The sequence below is a fragment of the Propithecus coquereli genome, unplaced genomic scaffold (genome assembly GCF_000956105.1).
Source record: "Propithecus coquereli isolate 6110/MARCELLA unplaced genomic scaffold, Pcoq_1.0 Scaffold72, whole genome shotgun sequence".
In the NCBI taxonomy this organism is placed as follows: Eukaryota; Metazoa; Chordata; class Mammalia; order Primates; family Indriidae; genus Propithecus; species Propithecus coquereli.
In genome coordinates, this window is record NW_012153285.1 from 3,821,360 (window position 1) to 3,838,277 (window position 16,918).

At 38.1% G+C, this 16,918-nt stretch overlaps 1 protein-coding gene across 1 annotated transcript in view; it reads right to left on the reverse strand.

The window, feature by feature from the left end:
• The window catches only part of FAM19A2 (family with sequence similarity 19 (chemokine (C-C motif)-like), member A2), a 606,282-nt gene extending 591,696 nt beyond the window's left edge, over positions 1-14,586 (reverse strand). The window contains exon 1 of the mRNA XM_012661562.1: positions 13,022-14,586. The gene's annotated coding sequence lies outside the window, so the exon portion shown is untranslated. The remainder of the gene's footprint in view (positions 1-13,021) is intronic.
• Between the last annotated feature and the right edge of the window lie 2,332 nt (positions 14,587-16,918).

A 16,918-nucleotide genomic window follows, 5' to 3' on the forward strand; every position in this document is an offset into this window, starting at 1 on the left:
AATCTTTTATAATGGATTACAAGCAGATCTACCCTTTTCCCTGAAGGGAGAGATTATTTTTAATATGCCAGACAGTAAGCAAATCTGCCCTCTCATCCAGAGGTAGACATTATCTTCCAAGAATGGTCACTTTTTAAACATCCTTGAAAAGATATTATGGAACAAAAGGGTACTTAGTGTCCTGAGAGATCCATGGAGAAACAAGCTTTCAATTCAAATCAGCCTCTGGCATTCACCAGTTGTATGATTTTTACCTTTCTCTGTCAGTTTCCTCACTTGAAACTGAGGATATCACTCATTCCTAACTCACAGCCATTTTACAGTATCAAGTAAAAGCACTTGCATAAAAATGTTTTGTAAATAGTACAACACTAAGCAAATATAGTTATTGCTTATGCTTCTAGAACATTCTTTATTGTTTCTTATGGAAATGAAAGAGAGAAATAATTTAGAATTTTAGAATAAAAAATTATACATCAATAAATAAAACACTTATTAAATGCCTTAGTAAAGGTTAGGCTTCGGTTGTACAAGGTAAAGAATAAGACACCTTCCTTGATTTCAAGAATTTCACAGTCTAGGAAGCAAGCAAACAGAGTTATGTTCAAGTGACAAAACAGAAGCATAGAAGCAGATGGTCATCATTGACTTATAGAGCTTAGAGGAACCTAAGTAGTCTTTAAATCCACCATCTCATTTGCCAAAAAGAAAACTGATGATGAAAATGTTCAGTAACTTTTTCAAGGGCTGACAACTATCTGGTGGCACAGTCAGAACTAGGATCCATTATTTCTGACTTTTAGCTTTGTAAAAAGCCTTGACGGAAATTTATTATTTTTTAATAGAATTTTTAATAAGACTGGGGTGGAAAATGGCAGGGAATTTGATTTGGCACCATCCATTTTTCTCTCTTCCGTAATCTTACTTCAGTTCAGTACCATTTTACCTTTTCGTTCCCCAAGAATTACAATGGATTTATTCCTTGTCCAACTTCTTACCTCTCTCAAAGGTTAAGGATTTTTTCTTTTCTTTATAAAGATGTGATCTGGAACAAACTTCCCTTCTGACCTCTATTTTCTCCCTTACTTTCACTCCATCTGGCTCCCTATCTAATTCCTCTTCTCCATCACATCCCACAATATGCTAACATTGCCACCTTCACAAACCCTTACTGCCAGTTATTCAGTCTTCTTTTTTCTCTTGCTTCACTCCAGTCTGCCATACCATCTGCCCTGCAAACTTGATAAAGATTTCAAAAAATGCAAAGTCAAATATTAGCCACAAACTCTGAAGTCCACTTTAAAGATTGGATGTAATCACCTGCTAGGACAAGATAGTAGGCAAAGAAAACTATAGCTCACAAAATTTTCCTAGTTGTGCAACATGGAGACTCTTCTCCAAGGTAACATTCACCAGTGTGCAGTAAGCACATTGATTTTAATTCCATTTATTGATTCTTAAAGTCTTTCAGTACTATACAGTATCTGAATTTTTTACTAACTTCATATTTGGGATTGAGTTGGGGAAGAAGAATAGATATACCTTTTTCAATAAGTTCCACAGAAGCCATAGCTCAAGAACCTTAGATCTTAATTATACAAGTCTGAGTGGTTTTGGACAATGCAAGGAAAAATCAGGTCCATTCAATTTAAAGCCTGGCTATAGAATCATTAGGGTCCCAAAAATATGTGTTATACTTCAAAAGTTAAATATCACATTTAGGGGTTTTGAGAAAGTTTTTAAGTGTATGGGAATGCTAATATATACAGCTATACTGCAATCCTTTAAAATAAGTCCAAAGTATAAATATTCAACTGTAAGTTTTTGTGATCTAATGAATTAACCTGTTTTAGGTTTTATTAAACACATGAGTTTTATTAGCAATCAAATATAGTCAGAGTTTTAATTTTGTGAAATTGTCTAATGATGGTAAGCATTTAAAAGCTTTACTTAATCCAGAAGGACAAAATAAAATCAATAAATATTTGCATATTATCTGTACTAAATAGCATTTAGAATTAGAATAACAAAAATTTTTAATATCATTAAAGTCAAGAACAATGGTATCACAGTCAAAAGTGTTTCTGAAGGTAAAAAAACAAAAAAGCAAATCTGGTTCATGAAAAATTATGAGAATGATAATTATGTAGATAAGAATAAATGGCTTTAAATTCCCTAATGAATGAGTCAAGTTATTGACAAGAGCAATCAAAATATATTCCATATGTGATTAACAACACTTAAATTTGACATTGACAAATATTATTTAATTTATACAACAGAATTATAAGCATATGTAGCCTCTAAATCTCCAGATTACAATAAATTGTAGAAAGAATGGGAATTTCAGTCAGCATGCTTATTTTGTTTTTGTCCTTGACCTTTTGCCTAGAATGTATTCCTTGATTCAGGTTAGAGAAGAAACATGCAGGTCACAATAAATGCCCCCCTACCCTTTCTCTTGCTCTCATATACACACACACACACAACTAGAATTAATGATAATTCTTCACAGAATACTTCCTCACATATTGAAGAAACACAAAAAAGTACATCCTACCAATATGTAACTACTGATCACCTTCTCATTAAGTTTATTAAGTACCTATTATGTGCCAGACACTATGCTTAGCACTGGGAATCAATAGAAATAAAATACACATGGGTCTGCCTCATAGTGCTTATAGTCTAACAGATTCAGTAAAATGAATTCATATTATCACTCAGCTATAAGCAAAGCTGTTTTGTATAGTAGAAAATTCTAAGCACTTAGAAGAAAAAAATGAGTAAGATTTAATAGCATGACTATTGCAAACTATATTAATCATACAACTTGGAAGAAAACAAATTGCTTCACTCCCTCAGACTGACATGTCCAAATCTAATCTCAGTTTATAATTAATACACCAGCATAAAGAAACATAAAAACTTCCAGAGCATTGATAAAACTGAGGACAAAATATTTAACCCAGTGAACTGAGCTTGTGACATCAGGCCCATGTCACACAGCAGTAGAATAGAGTCACACACTTAAGCTATGACACATTTTGACATTAGCACAACTGGTTTAGGAAAAAAATACTAATATTAATATATGAATATAAGAAGCGCAAACTTCCAAAATCATAAGGTATTATGTCTTCAATTCTAAAGAGACCACTTTTGGAAAGTTATTTAAGATTAGCAGGGCAACATTTTTTTAAAAAAAGAAGAGATATTCACTTTAAACTTGTAAGCCCAATAAACACACAAGGAAAACTCCATCTTTTTTCAAGTCCATCCTCCCACGTACTCATAACAGCTACTCAATGAGAACAAAAATCTAAATATTGTGGCCAACATTTTGACATCTAAGCCCTAAAAAGAAGTAACCATTGAAATTTAAAAAATGATTTGGGGAGCTAAAATTGACCTCGTATGTTAGAATATATCAATGTATAATGTAATGCCTTAGTTTTGAAATAAATAAGCTTACTTCTTTGAACTGTAGGAAGTAAACCAAATTTGCATCAATATATGACAAACACACAATTTCTGATTTACGCGTTGGGGGTAAAACATATCCTCTAAATAGAAGGCTAAAAAACTATGCAAAACACAAATTCTGGGTCAGATGAAAGAGCCTAGGAGAAAAGTATTTAGCGTCAGTGGCCAGGTATAGGCTGCTTACTACAGGGAGAAACCTGTCAAAGGGGTCAGAGTTGGAGAGTTCCCACCTTCCTGAATGCATGCAATAAAATTCAGTGGTCAAATTTTCTAAAGCCTTGCAATTCAAACTGTAGTTGGGCCAATAGTATTAGCTTCACCTGGGAGCTTGTTAGAGATGCTGAATCTCAGGCCCTATTTCAGAGCCTGCATTTTAGCAAAATTCCCCCAGGTGATCTGTGTGCATGTAGAAGTTTAAGAGGCACTAATCTAAGGAACAAGGCATTACGGAACTGCAGAATCAGTTCCAAATATAAATTTAAACTTCTGTATTCCCAGTACGTCTCTGAAAGTCTCCAAGATATCACCCACTTCAAGACAAGTTCAGCATCAGCTATGCAATGAGTCAACAAGAAATAAAACTAAACACGGGGTCACATTGTGCCACTCATCATTATCATTATCCTCCAGCTGAGCTCTTTACTGCCAACCACCCTGGCTCCAAATGCAAGTGGGGTTGGAGACCTGTGGCTAGTGATGACAGAAGGACCAGCACACACATCTCCCAAACTTTCTGTCTTCACATCGCCTTCTGTCAACAGTGACACATTTATGCTCCTTAGCGTGCACGTAGCCTGCGCATATGTCTCTTGATCTACACAGTATTTCAAATTTGAATTCATTGCCATCATTTATAAATCTGGAACTTTCACACCAAAAAATCTGCACATCTAAGTTCTTTCCTACAAATCAGAGAATCTGGCAACATCAGACTCACATTCCAGCATGGCAGAGCATGTTGGAGCCAAAGCTTAGCTGTCCCACTTAGAAGGTAACCTCCACCACTCCCTGTGGTCGCCCCAACACTGTGGCCGAGACTGAGTGTCCACTGCCATTGGTCATCTTCCACTTGGTCTGCGTCACTCACATTCCCAATCTGACCCCTGTAGGTGTCCAAATTTGCGACCCCTTTAAAGAGGCTCTAGGGCACGTCATGCTACTGATCTGAAGTTACTCTATATGTGTAAGTCAGGAAAAAGATGTATGGTTTGTGTCCCCCTTAGGTTGATGATAGACCTTGTGAGTTGGAACAATACACTACATTACATACCTAACCTTAAATATATACAGTGGTATTTTTCTTCACAATCCAATCCAACTCTGACATTTTAACTATTTTAATTATTTCTTTTTGAACCTGTACCTCAGCTATAAATAAGAATTACTAACGAGAAGATACAGTACAATACATTGTTGAACAATTCCTTCAGATTCTTCTCACAACTTCTATATACTGAAATGGTAAATGCTATGAGGGCAGGTGTCTACCTTTTTTGTTTACTAAGATACCCTCAAGCACCTAGAGAGTGCTCGTTATGGACTGAATGTTTATGCCTTCCCAAAAGTTATAAATTGAAGCCTAAATCCCCAATGTGATGGTATTTGGAGGTGGGGCCCTTGGGAGGTAATTAAGTCATGAGAGTGCAGCCCTCATGAATGGGATTATATTCTTATAAGAAGAAACATGATATCTCTCTCTCTCTCGATATCTCTCTTTCTCTCTCTGTCTCTCTCTCTCTCTGCCACATGAGGACCCAGTGAGAAGGCAGCTACCTGCAAGCAGGGAAGATGACCTTCACCAGACAGATCTGCTGGTGCTTTAATCTTGGACTTCCCAGCAAGCCTCCAGAACTGTGAGAAATAAATGTTTATTGTTTTAGTCACCAAGTCTATGATATTTTTGTTGTAGCTGCCCAAACTATAACAGTGCCCAATAAATACTTATTGAGGCTGGGCGCGGTGGAATCCTAGCTCTCTGGGAGGCCAAGGCGGGCGGATTGTTTGAGCTCAGGAGTTCGAAACCAGCCTGAGCAAAAGCGAGACCCCGTCTCTACTAAAATTAGAAAGAAATTAATTGGACAACTAAAAAATATATACAAAAAATTAGCCGGGCATGGTGGCGCATGCCTGTAGTCCCAGCTACTCGGGAGGCTGAGGCAGAAGGATTGCTTGAGCCCAGGAGTTTGAGGTTGCTGTGAGCTAGGCTGACGCCACGGCACTCTAGCCCGGGCAACACAGTGAGACTCTGTCTCAAAAAAAATAAATAAATAAATACTTATTGAATGAATGAATAGACTTCTCCAAGGATTATAAATTCTCAAAATTCATACACAGTTTTTGAATGAACATGTTTAACTATCATATAATATATAAAGATTATTCATTTGCTAGCCTAGTTTTACTTGGGTTGATCAAACTAATTTTATTTCAGTGACTATGAAAATCAGTAATAGAGCAAAGACATATAACTATAACCCTAAGAAGCCTGAGACCCATGGCCTATCACAACTTGTTTTGTAACCAAACAGCATTGTGCAGACTAAACAAGTTTACTAAATTGAATTATAAGATTTATAATTTTATATCCCTTGGTCAACACTCTTTATACATGACCACAATCATCATTAACATCATCATCATCATCGTGATCACCATAATCATCCCTATCTTATAAAGCTAGGATCTTATGAAATTTTTATAGATTACTTAGTTATTAAACAGCATTTGGGGGGCATTTACAGGTTATACCAGGAGCTATATGCTAGATTCTCCTTGATTTCCTAACTAAAACATAAGCTCCTTAAGGCAAAAGTATTCATGCTATATTATTGTACTTCCATATATTATTGCTATATTATTGTACTTATATTTCTATGATATTTAGTAGGTCTGGACACATGAAAATAATATATTTTTATGTCTTAAAAACTGCACTGAAGAAAATATGTTGCTTAGAAATTGAGGCACAGAGAAATAACGTGATTTTCTTGTGGTTACCTGGTTATTTATTATCAGAGGTACAAAAGCATCTCCAGAGTTCTTGCCACTGCACCACATTGGTTTTATAATAATCAATTTCAAAATTTATCTGCTAACCAAAATAGCAAGCTAATGAATTTTCACCACTCAACAAATGATGTAAGGAGCAAATATATCTTCAAATAGAAAAGTCTAAATTTTGACCCAATTCTGAATGTATTTAGAAACATACCAACCATCAATCTAAAAGGGGTTCGTAATAATGCTAATATGTATCTTAGCAGGAAATGACTGTCATATAACATTTCAAGGACTAAACCTGAAAAAAAACAGGTTAGAAATTTTCCTTGAACTTCAAGCTTCCCAAAATGGGGCCTCTGTTTTATAGAGTATGAGATTTCAATGCCCTTTCACTGTCCCCTTGGCCTTTGAATAGCTTCACTGTAATGTGGCCCTCTTTTCTCCTTGTACACTGTAAAAAACAAAAAACTAAAGTCAGAGCTATTTCATTCAATTCACCTCAACTTTCTGAAGAAAATACAACAAAAGCAGGACCAGGTCACTATTACTGCTTTTTCTGATGGCCATTTCCAAGAAGACATTTTCTGAACACTCCGGCACCAACAAATTCGAATGTGCTATTCACTATATACCTATAACAAGGTAAGACTAAACTAAGAAAGAAATAGTAATAATAAACACGTTTTTCTACCTTAAATAAAATAGCACTGAGTAGTGCCTCTGTGAGTTTGGAACTGCCCATATGGAGATAAAAATATACATGTATATGTTGTTTTTCTCAAATAATATGAATTGGCCGTTTCTGAATTCTTGACTGATATGAGCAGTCACAAATTCATTCCATCAGTATATAATGTTCTATCGTTTGAATAGACCAAGTTTTGGAGCCCTGGAAGACCCTCTCTCTCAAAGAATATATTTTAACCGTCTCAGTGTTCTATCGCTGGGCTGAGGTTTTGTTAATAAGATTCCCATGACTACATAACTCTTTTTTAGTTGTCTACCTTTGCTTACTCCAAACCATAAATACAAAGAATATGAAGGTAAAAAAAAAGCAAACTGGGACAAATAACATATTTTGCTTTTCTCATATAGATGGTCTTTTTCATAATAGAGCAAGCATATTATGGATACTAGGAAATGAGCACATTTGAAGAGAGCAAGCCTATTTATTTCCTTGAATATTTACATACAATTCTCATTGGAATCTTCAAGAATGATATTTAAAAAAAAGAGAGAGAGAGAGAGAGAAATTCATCCCAAAATCAAATGAAACCATGACAGAGTTTTCAGATATAGACACTAATTTTGAATGCTTGGGGTTTTTGCACCAGAAAGAATTTTGTCTCCTCATAACCCAGGCCATTCTGGCTTGAAAACTTTAATTTCAAAGCCCAAACACAACTTTCCCAAAATCTTCTGTTCTAGTGCCTAGTATGAATACTTTCATAGGGTTACTTATAAAGAGCTGCATAATCCAAAGAAAGCCAGAATGTTGTTGTGTATTATTAAGCTCAAAAGAAAGCTCCGTAAGCAGCAACAGGAGGCCATAGGCAATTAACACTGCAAACTGAAAGGTTTAGAATCTTTGCACGACCTTTAAAGGGCAACGCAGTTGCCCATTCACATGCATGCAATTATAGAGTGACGAGTTCATAGCAGCAAAAAAAAGTAAAAATATAAAAATACTTAGTAAAATAAAACTTGCATTCATCAAAAGCTACTTTGAACTTTCCAGGCTTCACGTGGAGAGTAATCTTTATGTAGCACAAGGAGTCTTGTTTGGCTGATTGTCTTCATTTTGTCACAGGACTAAATTCAGCCTATCACCATAATTGCTAGAATGCAACCTTATCACATTATTGAATCTCTCTGTAAAGAGTTTCCAAAATCTACTGCATAAAACCACAGTATAAAAGAAGCAATATAAATATAAATTTAATTGGATGACTACATTTGTGCTATTGGTAGGGGAAAGGAAGATGTACCTTCACTAACTGGCCATTCAGGGGAGATCATAAAACAATTATAGCTACTGTGGAGTAACTTAGAAGACTAAAGGAAGTGATTAAAAAAGCTTTATCTAATATAAACAGATAAGCTTTTATTTTTTGTTATGTATCTCATACCCCATATAAAGCACTTTGAACAAAATGGAATATTCTCCTTATAGCTCATAGTTTTCATGTGATGTCCAAGCAAACTGGAAGTCATATTTTCCAATGGCAATACCAATCAATTGCCTAAATAGTCCACTGACTAGCTTGCCTATCATTACAGCACAGGAGGAAATCCAACATATCCATGTGGTATACACACACTAAGAAGGATTTTGGAAATCTGACATAAATTTTGAGTGTAATATCAGTATGCTTCTGGAAAATTTGTAGATATCATTTGTAAACCAGAATAGTATGTTCCAATGTAATGCGTAGTTTGTGTTTTGACTGTGAAGTCATATATTTAATAAAGATGGCATACAGATAAATTCAGTATTTAAACTATGTTGAAATTTCCAATTGTAGTGTCAATAAACACATCCAAAGTGTTCCTACATAGAGGGCAAAATTGATTTTTTTTTTTTTTTTGCATTTGTAGCCTAGCAAGTCCCTCCAAAAGAAAAATTGAAGAGAAAAATATACTGTATGTAACAGTGGCACAAATAGTGAAACTCAATTATAAACAACCTTGTTAACAATGGACATATTTGTACTGCAGGTTAAATCATACAATATAGTGAAAAACTATGTACCTAAAAATGTAAACTTTTTACAAAGTTGTTTTTGCCTCCTCCCTTAACACAAAACCAGTATTTTACATGGGTGTAATTAAAAGCATATGTATGTATGTGCATATATATGTATAGATAGAGATTACATATAAGGTAGATATGACAGAGAAATGTATTTAAATATTACTTTCTTCACATTCCAGTAAGTCTAAACATTTCTCTTAAAATTTCTGTAGGAATAAGTAGAAGACAAGAATTGTTAGTTTTATTTCATTGACAAGAACATTGAATCACTGTGCTAAATGGATAAAATCAGACCTTCTGAAAATTACCCAGTAAGTCAGTGACCAATGACAACTAAAAAACAGAAACTAACTTCTAGGTGTCTGCTAGGCCCACCTGTCTATCTCCCATTTCAGACTGTGTTCCAAACCTAAAGTAAAACTGTTCTCTAAAAAGACTCTTGATAACTCCATGTGAAATTATTCCTTCTCTTCCAATGGAATAAATAAATAGTTCAATGTGCTCCAAGTAGCTCAAAATAAAGTTAACCAAAGAATTTTCAGACAAAATGGCAAATTCACCATATTACATGGTATTATAAAATCAATGGTTCAAAAGCAAGATATATCATGTAAAATGTTGTGCAAGCATGTGGTCCAGATATGAGGTTGATTCAGCTGGTTTGGCCTTCATATCTAGCAGCAGCCATGCTAATAACATTTCTTCTCCCTGTTTTGATGGAGCCCTACTAATAACAGGTTAATGAATTGTATTTGTAAATGTCAGGCATGGATCAAAGGGGACTACGTTGGATGCTTATTTTACTTCAGCTTATGATTTTTCACCAAGAAAAGAAAACTGCATTGCACAAAGTTCCTTCTTTTTGCTTGAATCTTCAATGAACAAAACAGCTGCAGAATAATGCGACTTAATGAGGCATCCCTAATAAAATATTGCAGAAGTAAAAGCAGGGGCACTGAACTGTTTGCACTCCGGTTGCTTCATCTTTTCAAATATTAGAAATAACTAATGACACTTGGGAACATTCCTTGTTTGGGACATGCATTAAAGAGTTCATCAGTAAATATGTTCATCAATTTGCAGCCACAGCTGAACTTGGGCACCATCTGACAGTACCTTTTCTTAGGGCCTGAGATAAGAAATGTCTGGAAAATGCTAGAGAGGCACATCTTACCCTTCCTGTGTAGAGTAATCCATAACCTGCAATTAGTGCTAAATCAACCCTAAAATGTACTTGTACATTTTAACACAAAAATATATTTTAAAATGGTCATCAAAGTGCTATATTGAAGATACTGGATCTAGGACTACTAAAATTTTCTGATAAGGTATAAAATAATTTTTATGAAATTTTCTATCACACCCTAAGTTTCATCATTTTATAAATTTTTAAAAAGGAAAAGTGGCCATGTCTAAAAACAGATCTTTTTACAGCCATGTCATCAAATTTTATAACTTGGTGGTTAGTTAATATTATAATGCAGTCTCTAAGCAATATGTATCTATCTGGGCACAGATCTATAGGCATCTCAATGAATCTTCATTCTCCAATTTGTCATTGTTAAAATAGCTAATATTTTTCTGATTCAACATCACACATGCTCAGAAACCTTAATTCCTCTCTAGCCTAACTTGTAGCATGATATAGGTGTTTCCTTTAATGTCAAGATTTTTTGGTTCTTCTATAAGAGACACATATCATAGCACTATACATAAATATGCAAGCATCCTAAACTACTAAATTTTTTAAAGGCAAGAAAAGAACCAAGATTTTAATCTACAACATGTCTAATTTGAATAAAGCAACACATTGCAACTATGTTTGCCTCTTAAAAGACTACCTGTGCCTAAGTAGTCAGTTGGCCGTGGCATTGCCTTCATAGTCTTACACTATCGATAAATAATGCAACCCAATTGTTTTCATTGAAAATTAGGAAAATGAAAATAAAATAAGCTCCAGTGTGGTTACTGATGGCCTTTAAGTGGTTACCGATGGCTTTAAAAATTAGAATTCTAAAAAGGTCAACCCAAACAATTGACTCAGGATGAGATTCAGAACAGAATAAAGTAGAAAAAGAGACAAACATGTCAGATTGGTTATTTAAAATATAGGATGTTAGGTGTCAATTTTGAAATTGCAAATGATTCAACAGTCTAAGAGTACATTTGCAAACATGGAAAGGCTGGAGTAACATGAAAATAATCTTAAAACTGGTTTTTAAAAGCTTTAGAAGTGTTTTTAATCCCCTTTGCTAGTTATTTTGGTTTAGCACTTTACACAGAAATCTTAATTACTCATTTGTCTTAACTTATATTGCCTAATAGAGCAGTTTTAGAGTGTTAATTGATAACAGTCTGAATGTCGATGTCTAAAACAATCTTGTTCAGAAGACAGGAACCAGATAATTATCATCCAGTCAATAGCCACTGAAATTCATCTTGTCCTGAGTGAAGGACCCTAGTACATTAAAGTGCTTCAGGGGCACTTTTCAGAGTAAAGGTTGCAAACAGGTTTGAGGGTTTGGTGGGGTTTTTCTCCACAAACAATTCTGTAAAATTCAAGAAGAGATTTCACACTCACAGAACGAGAATGTTTTCTTTTCTGGCTTACTGCCACAAGCCAAACTCGCCCAGCACAAGGTGAAAAGAGGCTAGCCGCTATAGTAACATAACTACACATTTGATTCCAAACGCTTCAGGCAATTGTTTAACGCTCTGTCAGGAGGTGGAATACTGAATAGTCTACCCGAGGGCTCTTCGAGCACCTATGGTTCGTCCTTTCAAGTGCAGACTGGAAAGCTCAACCTACAGTTCTGGAAGAAATAGGGCGAAGGATCTCAAACTTTTCCTTTGCAAAGGCAGTTTCTAGAAATAACACGTTCCCCACTGGTAAGTGAAGATCAGTAGCCTAAAGAAAATACTTCTTGGTAGGCATCTGGCCTTTCAAAATAGAAGGGGGAAGGGGCAGTAGGGCGGAAAAACCGCATACTAGTAGCAAGATTTGAGAGACATCTATCCGGAAAGAAATTAAAAATCATTAGTTTCCCAAAGCCGTTCTTTTTCTGAACGCTGGTCGTAAAAGGATCCTTTACCAAAGCTCTCTCCTCGTGGCTTTTACAAAAGCTTTATTTCACTCAGTAATAAAGCGTCCGTTCCCAAATCTAAACAAATCTTTAAAGAGATGAGGCTCAGGAACTTATCAGAATGATTCTTTATGAAAATAGTTAGAGATGGAGAAATCAATAGTCTCACTGAAACGCCCACCCTCTGCAGACAGGCCTGAGAATTAACTAATCAGAAGTGGACACAAAGTAGGGATTTCAGAGAGGCGACCTGACACATCCCACTGATCCTCCCTGGAATACGACCCCCCAACTCCTTATTAGGAGTCCAAAATGGTTACCGGCCGGAATTGGTCCGGGTGAGGAATCAAAGTAAAACCCACTTCAATCCTCTACCGGGTCGCTTGCTGTGTTAGGAGAAATGGGGCAGAAAAGAGAGGGAGGGCACCGCTCCCGGAGCCTCCTGTCGCCCGCTCGGATCCCCTCTCGGCGTCCCTCTGCGCCTCCCTTACCCGGACCGCCGGCAAGGGGGTCGCTGGCTGCTGGGCCGGCACCTACCCTCACCTCTCGCCCTCCCCGGGAGAAGCCCCTACAGCCCTGGGCTCCCGAGGACGGGGAGGGGAGACGTGTGCCCACAGGGGTTCTGGGCCCGCGGTCCTCCGATCGCCGCTCGCGTCCCCAGAGCCGGCCGGCTACCCGAGGCGCGGCTCGCACCTACCTGCAGCACGGCTTCCCGGTGGCGGCAACACCTAGCGATGCTCCTGCAGCTTCCGCGGGCCGGCGCCAGCCTTACCGCTCTTGCATCGCTTCCAAGATGCCAATCCGCCGTCACCATCCAGGGGCATAGGGAACCGAAGGCTGGTGCTGTGTGCTCGTGGAGGGCGTGTGAGTGTGCCCCTGAGCGTGCGAGTGTGCGCGCGCGTGTGTGTGTCCTCCTCCGATGGCAAAGAGGGATCGGGAATCTCTTGACATCCGAATGTGAACCCCCTAAAGCAGCTGGGGAAGATGGAGTGCGCGCGCCAGATCTCTTTTCCCCCTCTCTTTATTCCACACTGTCAAAGTAATCAAAAGATTTGTTTACTGAGGCAACGCCAAAGTCCCGAAGCCCTCGGCCGCCCGCTGTCCGCGCCGGGTGCGCGCGGTGCGCTCAGCTCCCCCGACTGCGAGAATCAAGGCGGTCTCGCTGCAATCACCGCTCTTCTTCCATCTCTGATTTGTTTGCTTTTAACGCCGAGGAAAGACTTTTCCGCCCGCCTCACGCTGCCTCTCCCTCACACGCACACACTCTCGCACGTCCTCTGTTCCCTCTCTCCCGCCCGCCCTCTCGTTCTCTGGGGAAAGGCAATTGGACGGAATGATTCACCTTCAGGGAAGCAGCCTCCGCCACGCACTTCCCGAGCTCCCCGGCTCTCGCAGGTCCCGGGTCTCCGCTGTGGAGGAGTCGCGTGGGGCAGGAGAGGCTCTGAGCCCAGCAGACGTCTCCCCGCAGGACGCTCGTGTTCCTCGGTCCCGGTGCCCGCGTTCCCGCGGTCCGCAGACAGGTCCCCGCCGGTGCCCTCTCGGAGACTTTGCGCCGTCAGCTCGAGCCCGCTTAGCAGCAGCTCCCGGCCGGCTGCAGCCGCTCAATGCCGCCTTGCAGCGCTGCGGGCAGGGCTCCCCGCAGCCCACCCGCGGCCCCTCTAGGCATCATGGGCCGCCAGGCAGGGAAACCCGCGCGGTCCCCCGGTCACCAGTGCCCTGGCACCGTCTCCACCGAGAAGGTGCGAGTCCCAATATCGAACACAAGCGAGCAGGTGTCGCCTGTGTCACCTCGCTAAAGGCGGGAGGGGAGAAAAAAGGGAGGGAGGAGGGGGCTGAGGAAACAAATCCAAACCACCAGAGGAGAAAGAAGCCGTTTGGCAACTAAAGCCTCCTCTCCGCGTCCCACGCCAGGCGCTGTACTGTCAAAAGACACTGACGGTGAGCTTTCAGAAAGTCACAGTAAAGGCAGAACCCCCTGTTCCACTCTAGAACCCTGTTCCACCCAGCCTGGCTGTCCGGGCAGTATGGAGTGACCGGCCCCCGCGCATCGCGCAGAGCGAGTGCAGGGAGAGAATAGGTCCTGACTCTCCAGGTTGAGGTGAGCAGTGAAATGGGATGGCAGGACCAGGCGGCGTTGCCTGCCTCCGTCTCTCTCCCGACGGCCAGTTCTGCTAGCTCCGGCAGCTGCTGCTGAGAGCAAACAACTGTCCTGCAGAAAAAGAAGAGACAGTAAAAAAAAAAAAAGAGGCGGATATTGGTGTAAAAGCTGGACTATGTCTCCCTCTAGAGGGAGAACCGAGTTAGAAAGCTTTACTGGATATAACTAGAATTCCAATTTCTCCACAAAGAGAAAGACAGTATATGGTTTCAGAGAATTTTGCATTTTTACAAATTACAACTTCTGATGGATTTAGAGGGAAGATTGCACTGCAGCCCTATGTAAGTAAAGTCCTTGCTAAAGGATCTTTAGGATATTTACAGAAATTTAATAGCGCCACCCTGGAAGATCACATCCTTACATGTTTGGTCAAATAGGGTGTTGGTTTAAGCAGCGTGCATATGAGCTCAAATGAAGGGTCTTTTTAGGCTCACCTTGATCGTGTTTGGTAATGAGCAAAGCCTCAATGTAGTGATTATTGTAGAAGATTATTCAAAAATGAATAAATATTGAAAATGGATTGAGAAAAAGAATATCTGAAACTAAGAAAGAGAATGCTGACCCAGGAAATTTATGGTTCCTTACAATGAGGGATAACCAAAAGATCTTGTTTTGGAACCAATATTCATACCTCTTATTCAACTAGACTAAGAATTATCGAGATAGCTTGATTCCTTCCAGCTCTAAAGTTTTGTGCTTTTGTAGCTCTAATTCACTGAAACCATTGACAAACTAGGTATCACATGCTCTCTTCACCAGCTCTAAAATAAAGGTAATATTAGTTACAAATAAACACAGAACATACGCTTCACTTAGGGATTTTATCTTAACATGTTTAGTAATTCAACTGTATTTCGTATCTAAAAGACATGAAGTCATTTAATTAAGTTGAGGAGGTTGTTTAATAAAAGATAACACTACAGATTTTATAAGGTTTGGTTACTTCAGCCAAGGTCAAGCCAGGGGACCTAGAATATTTAGAAATCAAAATATCTAAAATAAAATATTCAGATTTTGTGAACTTACTATTTGAATTGAGGGTTTGCTTTCAAAATGTTTCTGTATATTTAAAAATTTAAAATATGTATTCAAGTTATAATTAAACACTTTGAATTTTTGGAGTTCTATTTTAACTTGATAATTTAATTTAGTATAGGCTTAAAGAAAAAATTTATTTAAAAAATAACTGAGACTAATTGAAGTCATTTAAAACAAGGCATCAAAACTAAATAATGCAAGTTTTACTATTTTAACTAATTGTACTATAGTAGACGAGTTGGTCTACTACATGGCAATCATTTGTTTCCAAGGTACCCTCAAATGGTCTCTTTCAAATGATTCATGTCATGTGATCAAGGCTTATTTCATTCCACTTACATAGTAACTTACTTCCTTCAGGAGCAGAGTTTACATTTTAAAACACCTGACACTTCCTTTGCAAATCTTACAGTAATTTTCTGTTTGCTGTGTTAAATAGTGGGGTGGAATCTGAGCAGGAATGACATTGGAAACCTGGACCCCGTAGTGGAGGACAAGCCACTTACAAAATCATCCTAGAACATTGATTCTCCTTTTTCACAAAACAATATAAAGCATTCATTATAATCCTTCTAGCTTCTAATTCATTAGCTCTTTGTGGTTGTAGGAAAATCTATAATTTTATCATATTGTTAAAACTTAATTTTTATTGGTTAAGTGTAGAACATTTTCATCCTTATTTTCTTAATTAAATCCACTATGTTCTTACAAACATATGAATAATTTATTAAAGTGAATAAATGTCTAAATTTTTTTTGCATGGGAGAGGTCCTTCTGGTAAGGACCAGAAAAACTGCTAGACAAATTCTAAAGGAGCTGTAACACAAAATGTATAAATTAATCTCAAAATATAACAGAATTTCTGATGCAAAGTTATATGATGCTGACATTCTGTAATAACTTTGGTGCATTTTGTAAATATCTAGATAAATCATTCCCAATAATTTTTAGATCAAGGTATTCCCATTTCTAGCACCTCTTAGATTTTGGAACAAAATCTTTTGCATTCTCTTCAAAGGGAAGAGAATAGCAAATACTCCCTTAGTTTAATAGAAATCTTGAGTTGATAATTCTTAGCATCTACAGGCAGAGATGTGGCAGGTTCAGTTCCAGACCACCACAAATACTGCAATAAAGCAAGTTACACAAATTTTTTGGTTTCCCGGTGCATGTAAGAATTATATTTACACTATATTGTAGTCTATTAAGTATGAAATAGCATTATACCTTTTTTAAGAGTATATATCTTAATTTAAAAGTACTTTATTGCTAAAAAATGTTAATGATCATCTGAGCCTTCAGCAAGTACTACTCTTTTTGCTGGTGGAGGGTCTTGCCTCAATGTGGAATGGCTGATGACTGATCAGGCATATGGTTGCTGAAGGTTAGCTATGGCAA